Here is an 11,317-nt window from a genome sequence, read left to right on the forward strand (position 1 = left end):
ACCAATGTCAAGTCCATCTAAGGGAGAGCATAGAGTGTGTGTCACAGTCTGTCCAGAATGGGCCTAGGCTCTGCAGTGCACAAACAACAAAGGCACAATAGCCATGCAGCTAGATACACCCTTGCCTCGCTGGTCACACAACACTTTATGTCAGCAGGAACAGCTCCTCCCTGGACAATCTCACCCCTAAAGAACAGGGGTGAATTGTCCTCCCGGCTGGCACAGACTAGTCGCCAGCATGCAGTCAGTCTGCCCATCAGGGTTTAGACAGGCTGGTTGTGGGGCACAAACACACCCAGATGGCACACAGCCGGGGATTCTGTGTGGTCCCACACATTTTCAATTTCACAGGCAGCTCCCACCTGCCCAGCAGTCGCAGCTGGCTGTAGTCTGGGCCTCCCATGAGGTCTGCTTGCAGTCTGTGCTTCCTCTTGGCCTGTCCTCAGTGGGATGACTGACTGCCCCCTTCCCCAAGAACAGCAAGGCTTCAAACGAAGAAGGCAAAAAGCAATCCTGAAAGGCTGGGCTGGGACAGCTGCCTGCATTGGGGGGCACCAGCCCAGCCCACGGGCACCCTCGCACCTGCTGATGCCCTACCACCTTGGCTTGTCTTTTGTAAACTGTGGTTGGCAGGACAATGCCCCTAACCTGCCTCTCCTCATTCATGCCCCTCTTCTGTTATCCGCCAGCACGTTCCTTCAGGCCAAGGCCCGAGGGAGCCCAGGTAATCCCCAGCCACCCAGGCTGAAGTGTCACAGCTGCATGGAGACTACTGCCAGCTGGCCACCAATCAGTGGTTCAGCAGGGAGCAGAGGGCCCAACCTCTCCCTGTTGAGCAGCTGATTGGAGAGCACAGAGCAGCAGCATACACACTACCAGACAGACACCCTGCCAACAGCCGGCATGCTAAGTGCTAGGGCGAAGGTCCTGGCTGGGCTGTATCAGACTAGGCTTGGCCAATGCTGTGTGGGAGCTCGCCAGGGCAGCTGTTCCAGATTCCTCCGCTCAGGGGCAGCATCCTCAGCTCCAGGCCAGAAACGATGCCGCAGGCTTTAACCATTGCTCCAGGCATTGGGATACAGGGCAACCAAGCCACCATTCATAGAATCATAGAAGCTTAGGCTTGGAAGAGACCTCAGGAGGTCATCTAGTCCAACCCCCTGCTCAAAGCAGGACCAACCCCAACTAAATCATCCCAGCCAGGGCTTTGTCAAGCTGGGCCTTAAAAATCTCTAAAGATGGAGATTCCACCACCTCCCTAGGTAACCCCCAGTGCTTCAACACCTCCAGTGAAATAGTGTTTCCCATATCCACTAACCCCCCCACTGCAGATTTCAGACCATTACTCCTTGTTCTGCATCTGCCACCAACTGAGAACGCCCGAGCTTCCATCCTCTGTTAAAACCCCCTTCTGTAGTCAAAGGCTGCTATCAAGATTTCCCTTCACGTCTTCTCTTCTGCAGACTATAATAACCCAGTTCTCTCAGCCTTCCCTTTGTAACTGATCGAATGCATCGTCGGGCAGCCCTTTAATAATTTTTCGTTTGCCTTGCTGGACTCGTTTTCCAATTTGTCCACATCCCTTCTGTAGTGGGGGAACCAAAACTGGATGCAGTGCTCCAGGCGTGGCCTCACCAGTGCAGAAGAGAGAGGAATAATCACTTCTCTCGATCTGATGGCGATGCTCCTACTAATACAGCTCGATATGCCATTGGCCTTCTTGGCAACAAGGGCACACTGCTGACTCATATCCAGCTTCTCGTCCACTGTAATCCATTTTCTGCAGAACTGCTGCTTAGCCAGTCAGTCCCCAGCCTGTAGCATTGCATGGGATTCTTCTTTCCTAAGTGCAGGAACAATATGAAAAATGTTGGGTTTTGTTTGGTTTTTTTCCTGGAATTTTTGGTGAAATGAACCAAGGCCCAAATCATCAATTCTTTGCCAGGTTTTGAGTCATTCTCCTCCTCTCTGGCAAATATCCCCCTCCCCTCCAAAAAAAAAAAACAGGGAAAAAAAACCCCCCAAAATGAAAAACCAAATGTGCATTTTCTGTTTGAGTCAAAAATGTTCATTGCAATTGTTGAAAAATAACAACATTTTGAAAGAACCTCCCCCTCAAATTTTTTGTTTCTTTGAAAACATAAGTGCGGGAATTATGGGTGCGGGGGGGGTGTGCTCCAGCACCCCCAGGTTTTACAAGGGGCTCTGCTCCTGGCCCTGCATGCAGGCTCGCAGCCCCATGCCTGGGGCTCTGCTTCTGGCCCCCAGTGCGGGGTCCCGGCTGCCAGTCCCAAGCCCAGGCCTCTGCTCCCAGTTCCACTTGCGGAGTCCTGGCTGCCATCCCATACCCAGGGCTGCAAAAAAAAAAAGAAAAAAAGCAGCGATCGCAATCTGCAGCTTTACCACCGCTGCTTCAGTCTTCTGCAGCAATTCAGCAGCTGGTCCTTCACTTCAAGAGGGATTGAGGGACGCGCTGCCGAATTGCCGCCGAAGACCTGGACGTGCCGCCTCTCACCATTGGCCACCCGAAGCAGCTGCTTGCTGGACTGGTGCCTGGAGTCTGCCCTGCCCATACCCAGGGCTGCACTCCTGGCCCTGCACCCGGGCTCCCGGCTCCCAGCCCCATGTCTGGGATCCTGGCTGAGGGCCCTGCGCCCACCCCCAGCCTCGATCCCCTTACCTCATCCAGGTCCCACCTCCCGTAGATACGGCCCTGCTCCGGGGGTGGGGATGGGGTGCAGACAGAGGTGAGAGAGCTGGCTTTCAGCTCCCCCACTAGTAAAAGTGTTCCAGCGCCACTGTTTGAAAACTCATTCTGGAGGGAAATGTAACCCTGCCGCCCACCCCACAGTTCCTGGTCTCTGGGACCCTCTGACCAGGGGTCCCTGAGCGAGCAATGGGGCAAGATGCCTGAATGGAAGCCTGTGGCCGAGGCAGGGCTCTGAGCTGAAGGCGTGAACCCTGAAAGCAGAAAAACCCCACCAACCTGAGACGGGATCAGGCCTGGACAGGAAGCAGGATCCTGGCACAACCTGCTCTCTGCCACCCTCACTCTAACCTCAGCTCAAGATCTTGTGGGGTTTGCAGTCCCAGTGATGAAGCTCCTGGTCTAAGGGTGATTCCTCTCCTCTCTGTTCGATCAGCCTCCAGCCAGCCTGTAACTACATTCCAAACCCAGCATTTCCTGTTGGCTGGGCTGAGAACTGGAACTAGCCTTGCTCTCCCATGGAGATGTTTCTGAGGAAATGGCTGAGGTACATACGACCGCACAGAGCCACTCGCTGCTGGGATTTCCCAGCTAGGAATGAAGCCTCAGAGCCGCCTTTCGCAGAAAGAGCACTGCACACTCAGATGGGCTGGGTCAGCGGGACGGAGTACATGACCGCTAGCTGTGGGTGAATGTGCATGTGTGAGTGTGCATGTGCGAGTGTGCTGATGTGTGTGCGCAGCTGTGAGTGTGTGCATGTGTTACCTGGGGTTCTTTTAACCCAAAGCTTTTGGTAACTTTTACTCTGTGCTAGGTGGTGTCAGGAAATAAATCAGGGGAGACACGGCCGTCCGACGGAGAGATGGCTGGCCCAAACAGGACAACACAAGAGTGCTTTCACTTAAAGCTAAACTTTACTTAGTCTCAAGCACTTACACATGTTTGCGACAGGTTAGTAAAACAGCCCCGACCCTCGATAATTACTGAAGCTGAGTGTGGCCTTCGAGTGGCACCGTGACAGGCTTCCGCTGGCCAAACTTCCGTCTGCCGGTGGAGACCCCAAGATGCATCCAGAGGGAGAGTCCCTGAAGAGCCCCTTCTGAGAAGTCCCCCCACCTCAAACTTTCCCCCTTATTTATACATTAGAAATACAATGACATATCTCTTAAAGAAAACTTGCTAAGAAAGCAGTTTTTAAAGGTCAAGCAAGAGGTTTCCTTCTGATCATCAATTTAACCAGATATGGGTTTTTCTTTCTTCAGAGTGTCCATTACTTGGGGTCATAGGCACCAACTCCATGGGTGCTCCAGGGCTGGAGCACCCACAGGGAAAAATTAGTGGGTGCTCTGCACCCACTGGCAGCCAAGCTCCCCCTGCACCTGCTCCCTGAGCACGCCACGTCTCTGCTCCTCTGCCTCCCTCCCAGTGCTTCCTGCAGTTTGGTGGCATGCTGGGAGGGAGGGGGAGGAGCGGGAATGTGGCGCACTCAGGGGAGGAAGTGAGGAAGAGGTAGGGCTGGGCAGGGCAGCCAAGGGGGGGGCAAGTGGGGCAATTGGCCCCGGGCCCCACAGGGGCCCCGCAAGTCCTGGCCTGGTGGCAGTCCGGGTCTTTGGCGGCGGGGGGGCCTTCAGTGCTGCTGAAGACGTGGAGCGACTGAAGGCCCCCCCTCCCCCCCCCATCGACGAAATGTCACTGAAGACCCAAACCGCTGCAGGGTGAGTACAAGCACTGCTGCTCTCCCACTTTGTCCCAGGCCCCCTCAATCCTCTGGGTGGCCCTGGGGCTGGGGCAAGGATTTAGGGCAGGGAGGGGGTGGAGTTGGGGTGGGGCAGGAGTGGGACGGAGCAGGGCCTCATGGAAGAGGTGGAGTGGGAGTGGGGCTGGGGGCAGAGGGGGGTCGAGCACCCACCCGTGGGAGCAGAAGTCAGTGTCTATGCTTGGGGTCCTGACAAACATTCCCAGAGGCACATATAGACAGACTTCCTGTTTTTCTAAAATACGTATATCAGCAATTTCAACATTCTTAGCAGGAAGGATGCGCAGTGAAGCTGCCCTGTCTGTGGCAGCCAAAACTCCCTCCTCCTCTGCTACCTTGGTTATGCTGAGGCCGCTGCATGACCAATTTATGGCCTGCTGACTTGGCTTCTTTTAGCAACAAGCAGTAGTGGTTCAGTACGCCCTGCTGATATGGCTACTGTTAGCAATAAGTAATAGTGGTTTCAGGTACTTTACTGGATTGCCAAAGTCTCCCCGTACACATGCATGTATGACTGTGCTAGTGTGTGTGTGCAACTGTGTGTGCATGCTGGTGTGTGTGCACATGCAGTGTGAATGTGCACATGCAAGTGTGTGCATGCAGGCATGAGTGTGCTGATGTGTGCATATAGCTGTGAGTGTGTGCATGCAGGTATGAGTGTGCACATGTGACTGTGTCCATGCAGGTGTGAGTGTGCTGTGTGTGCATGCAGGTGTGATTGGGTATATGTGGGTGTGAACGTGTGTATGCGGGTGTGTGTGCAGGCAGATGTGAATGTATGCGTGTGTGTGTGTGTGGGTGGGAGTATGTGTGCATGTGGATGTGAGTGTGTGCATGTGTGTATAGGTATGTGTGTGTTGGTGCACGTACAGGTGCACACATACCTTGTCAGGGCAGCCCAGCAGCACAAAGCAGCCAGGGCCCAGGACTGAGCTGCTCTTCCAAGGAGGGCCCATCCTTCAGAGAGAGAGGGCACGTGTCTGTTCTTCTCAGGGCCCTGGCATTGCTAGGGTGGTTCATCCAGACCCCTGCCCTGGAGCATGCAGACTCTCCCCTTCCGACCCCATCACCTGCCCCAGGAACCAGCCGAACACACTGTCACTCTGAGCACAGTTCCCCAGCCTCGCCCGGTGCCCTACCACCCTCACATCACTAGAGCCCTGGGCAAACAGTAGCTAATAATTATGCCATGACTTGCCCTCTGTCAGCTAATGGGGCCTTCCCAGGGACAGGGGAAGTGTGGATGCGTCTGACGCCAGCATCGGCTGGTTAGTGGGCTCCTGTTCTAGGCCAAAACCAAATGGGGAAAAATTGTCTAGAGTAAATTGTGCTCCATTTTGCTTATTTTCCTTTATACTCCATTTTGCTAGCTTTGAATTAGTAAGAAGAAATTGTTCTGAGTGTATTCTTTGCAGATTGTGTTAATGATTGTTCTTAGAAAAATACATGTTTTACGGCTGTAATCGCTGCCTTATTTACTGTTTGATGCGTGAGTGAAGGATGTATGGTGTACCGACATGGGCGGAGAGTTCTATGGGCCTGTCATGCCCGGGCACCAGGAATATTTGTGGCCCAGAGGCCTGGCTCCAGCAAAGTTTCCCGCCTGCTCCCCCACTCCCGCACACTTCCCCTGCTTGTCCTCCAGCCCTGCCTGCTGCCCCTGGAGATTTAAAATGGCCTGGGGGCTCCTGCTGCCACCCGGCAGCGCAGAGAGCCTACGTGGCTTCCTATGCGCATGTTCCATGTGGATGCTGGCACATCCTTGCAGCCAGTGGGCTGTGCCACTGCGCACTCTGTTTAATATGTTTTTAAATAAAGACCAAAGTCATGGATGTAATAAGGGGCTGCCAAGGGTCCTTCCCCACTCTGAACTTTAGGGTACAGATGTGGGGACTTGCATGGACACTTCTAAGCTTAATTACCAGCTTAGATCTGGTATCGCTGCCACGACCCCCAAACACTACTTTTCTTTCCTGGGTAGTCTTGAGAGGCTTCACCAATTTCCTGGTGAACACAAATCCAAACCCCTTGGATCTTAAAACAAGGAGAAATTAACCATCCCCCCTCCTTTCTCTCACCAACTCTGGTGGATCCAGATCCAACTCCCTTGGATCTAAAAACAAGGAAAAAATCAATCAGACATTAAGAAAGAAGCTTTTAATTAAAGAAAAGAAAGGTAAAAGAAAACCCTCTGGGAGAGATTAGCATACCAGCTACTCTCACAGACAACAGATTCAAAACACAGAGGCAGGGCCAGTTCTAGCCATTTCGCTGCCCAAAGCACAGCGGCACACCACGGGGGGCGCTCTGCTGCTCGCCAGTCCCTCAGCTCCGGTGGACCTCCCGCAGGCATCCCTGTGGAGGGTCCGCTGCTCCTGCGGCTCCAGTGGAGCATCCGCACACGCCTGCGGGAGGTCCACCGGAGCCGAGGGACCAGGTGACCCTCCACAGGGACGCCTGCAGGAGGTCCACCGGAGCCGCGGGACCAGCGGACCCTCCGCAGGTAAGCCTGCAGGAGGTCCACCGGAGCCGCCTGCCGCCCTCCCGGCAACCGAAAGAGCGCCCCCCGCAGCATGCCGCCCCAAGCACACGCTTGGCGCGCTGGTGCCTGGAGCCAGCCCTGCACAGAGCATGTTCCCCTAGGCAAAAATCTTAATACACACAAGAATACCCAAATTTGATTAAATTTTTTTTTTTTTTTTTACCTAATGTACCAGACAAGTAAAAGTACATAAATCCTATTATCCCTTTCTAAAACTTACTACTCTGATAAAGAGGCTGGTGTTCCTTGATCTTTTTCAGCTCCGGCATGAGGAGTGACTCTAGACACAAAAGGAAAACTTCCCACTCCTTGCCTTTGAAACATTACTTGTTCCCCGCATTGGTTCCTCTGGTCAGGTGTCAGCTAGGCTAGGTGAACTTCTTAACTCTTTACAGGTAAAAGAGGCATTAACTCTTAACCATCTGTTTATGACAGGGGCAGCCAAGAGCTGCAGTAAAAATAAAAAGGAAAAAACAGCGCCCTGTGGAGCCACAACAGGGGTAAGGTGCACAAAGAATCAAGATTAGAAACGCTGAGCCTTTAGGTGGCTCTAAGTAATCAGACTGTCACTGTCACTTTAATAAAAGTACATGAAAAGTCTGTGAGCACAAAAAAAAAAGGCATTATAGTAATCATACTTCTCAGCTATTACCTGTAAATAAACGTAAACGCTTAGCACAGCAGAAAAACTATTACAAACTGGTCTGATGTACATAGGCGCTGACTTCCCCTCTTTCTGTGGGTGCTCTAGCCCCACGCCTCCACCCACACTTCACCCCTTCCATGAGGCTCTCCCCTGCTCTGCCTCTTCCCACCCCTGCCCCGCCCCGCATTCTAACCCCTTTCCCAAAGTCCCCGCCCCGCTCCGCCTCCTCCTTGCCTCCTCCCCTGAACATGCCATGTTCCCATTCCTCCTCCTCTCTCCCAGAGCGTTTGATGGCAGCTGGGTGGGAAGCACTGGGAGGTAGGCAGAGGATCAGGGACGCAACACACACTCAGGGGAGGAGAAGGAGGTGGGGCGGGGGGTGAGGGGAGCTTGGCTGCCGGTGGGTGCAGAGCACCCACTGTTTTTTCCCCGTGGGTGCTCCAGCCCTGGCACACCCACAGAGTCAGCACCTATGCTGCTGTATAAAAAGGAAGACTGAGGTACATCACCTCATAACTGCACAGTGGAATAATTCACCCTAAACCCTTAAAGGGTAGAAGCCATTGAAATATGGCCTACCCATAGAACTAAAACACAGGACAGTATGGGGATAATTCCTCTGTTTTGCCTGCAATCAGCAAGAAAATTTGTAAAACAATAAGTATTTTAAGCAAAGATCTGTTGCCCTCCCCCCACCCCCAGAACTTCAGAAAAAAATGGTACCAGCTGAGGAGCATCTCAGATTACCATGGATCTACTGTTGTGACAAAAATTATGTTTTGTGTTTGTCTTGTTGCTAGCATTGTTGTGTCTCGTGTTTAAAAAAAATTGCGTTAGGAAAAAATGAACATACATTTTAAGCACAAAATAAAATTAACAAGGAAAAAATGGCATGTAAAAACATTGGTTACTGAAAAAAAATCTGTAATAATTGACAAATCTTAATCAACTTCCAGCCTCCAAGCCCAGCTAAGTGTACCTGAGCCTAATAATCAGGAGAGAGGGCAGGCAAGTAGACCAGCGAATAGGCACTGCTAGAAATGCCAGTCCCACAGAAGTAGTCTCCTGTTGGGTGGATTCAGTTTCCTGTGGCCACATATTTACAAGTATGCTGAGATTACACTTCCTTTATGAAAACTGTTAAAGAAAAAGACTCAATGGGAATGGGGGCCGGAACAGGATTCCACCCTAAGTACTTTAAAGCAAAAAGCAGCCGCAGCTCCAGCTTTACACTTTCCCAAGGAGTCAAGGCCATTTGTTATCTGTCTGGCTGCTAATGATGTAGCACTAGCAGCTACTCTACTGCAAAATAATAAAGGAAGAAAACGGGTGTCAGTAGCCTATCAATCAAGGAAACTGCAAGGCACAGAATTAAATTTTAATTCCTGTGAACATGAATGCCTAGCAGCTGTCTGGGCAGTACAATCCTTTGAACCAGTCACAGGCACAGCACCCTTTACTATTCAAAGGACACATACTTCCCTAAAATATATTTTATCAGGCAAACTGATGGGAGGTAAGGTTTCTAATACCTGCATGACCCAGTGGACCCTCCTTCTAGTTAACAGAGAAGTCACTACTGAGACAGTGTTCAAACCAGACATGTTGACATATGCTTTAATTGAAAAAGGAAATAAACATGAGTGCCCAGAAATCACTCTGAAACAGGGGATTGCTTTAGTGCAAGCACTCCCTCTTGAGGAACTGGATACTGTAGGCCAGGAAAAACGTGTTTGGTTTACTAATGGGAGTTCAATGGTAATCAAAGGGGAAAAATGGATTAAATATCCTGCTATTAACCTAGAAAAGGAGAATATTCAGGGACATTTGGCCTATGGGTCAGCACATCAGCCTGAACTTCACGCTATATACCAAGTTTTAAAACAGTATGAAGACTCCCCCCAGACCTGTGTATATCTATGCCGATAGTGATTTTGTGTGAAAGGACTACAGTATTGGATGTATGACTGGCAAAGAAATGGGTGGAAAGCAGCTGATGAAAAGGATACAGAAGTGGTATGCAGGTAGGGGGACCCCCAAGGTTATCGATGTAGACAATGGAGGTGCATTTGTGGGGGAAATCTTTACCATAATAATGCATGCTCTGGGAATTAAACAAAAGTTTCATCTCCTATACCGACCCCAACCCTCAGGACAGGTGAAAAAAAAAATCAAATTATTAAGAAGGCATTGAGAAAAGTGGTAAACCACACTAGTAAAATCTGGCCTGAAAAGCTGCCCTTGATCCTGGCTGCCATCCACAGCAGTGACAGGCTGAAAAGAAAATCTACCCGTAACAAAGTTTGTTTGAGCAGCCAATGTGGTTAATAATTGATCCGGGATGCCTTATTAGAGATTCTGAGGAATAACCTACGGTGACACAGCATAACTACTTCCAGTGGCTCAAACAATTGCAAGAAAACAAAACTACCTTACACTACAGGGTAAACCAAGCCACTGAGGAAAAGATACAAAATTGCATAAGCAAAAAGCCACTGACTCTGAGCTATGGAAAGTCAGTGACCAGATAATGTATTTAAAGCTAGGGAAAAAGGATCATGCCCTGGATTCTAAGTGGACAGGTCTCTATTCCATAGTTGACTCTCTTAGCCCACTAGCGTACTGTATTTAAAAAAAAAGGCAAACTCAAATAGGTTCAAGTGTCACAGATAAAATTGTTTTCTCAATCTGTTTGTTTAGTTCTTACAGTTATTCAACATGAACTAGAATTATATACCTGCCAATAATCATGCAAATTCCTGCACCCCAATAACGATTCCTCGCACACTACCTGATCCTAAGGGAGTCCTGCCAGGAACCTGCTAAGGGCAAGATGTTGTTGTTTTGGGGGATATTTATAAGCTTTGGGGGTTCAGGGACAACCTACGCACACTGGGGGCTACAATGGTTTAACTGAAAAGTGCAACAGGGTTCAGGAAATACCCATGCATAACATTACCTTGTATGTGCCCTTCGCACAAATTACATTACAAGCCTGGGCTAATATAACCAATGAGGATCGTAACTGCGGGATTAAGGTGACAAACCCTATGGAGCCAATTGTGGATTTTAATCCTTTTGGTGAATCCAGTGAACCTGGTTCACACACCATTCCACCACTAATGCCAGGACTATTAGAGGTGTGCACGATTAAAGTATGGGTGAACAGAACGATTTTTGTGGGCAACATACCAGTGCTACTGTTAAATGGTCCTCCAATCATTGGAAAGACCCTACCCACAGTTACTTAAAAAACAACCATCCATTAAGGCATACGTGACACCCATAATAACAACGCTACACATCACAGTTAATTGGACAAAGAATAATTTAACCATCACACGGCCTGAATGTGCATATACAGCACCCCCTTATTCAATGCTTGGTATGGCTCCTTGATACAGAAACTGTTCTCCCCTTCATGGGGAAAAAAAAGATCTAGCCAGTACTATACTGGGAGGCATAGGAGCTGGAAGAGAAATATTAAATTCAGTGAAACGGGAAGCATTAAAAACTAAGGCCAGTGCAGTAGAAGCTTTCCACCGCATAACAGCACAAGGACAAGAACACCAAATCACTGAGTTGGTACAGACAGGGGTGGACACGTTAAATCTACAGTGGCACACTTGGGACCGCATCAATCATACATTTTGGGCTTACTATGCC

Source organism: Chelonoidis abingdonii, chromosome 16 (assembly GCF_003597395.2).
Source record: "Chelonoidis abingdonii isolate Lonesome George chromosome 16, CheloAbing_2.0, whole genome shotgun sequence".
Lineage (NCBI taxonomy): Eukaryota > Metazoa > Chordata > Testudines > Testudinidae > Chelonoidis > Chelonoidis abingdonii.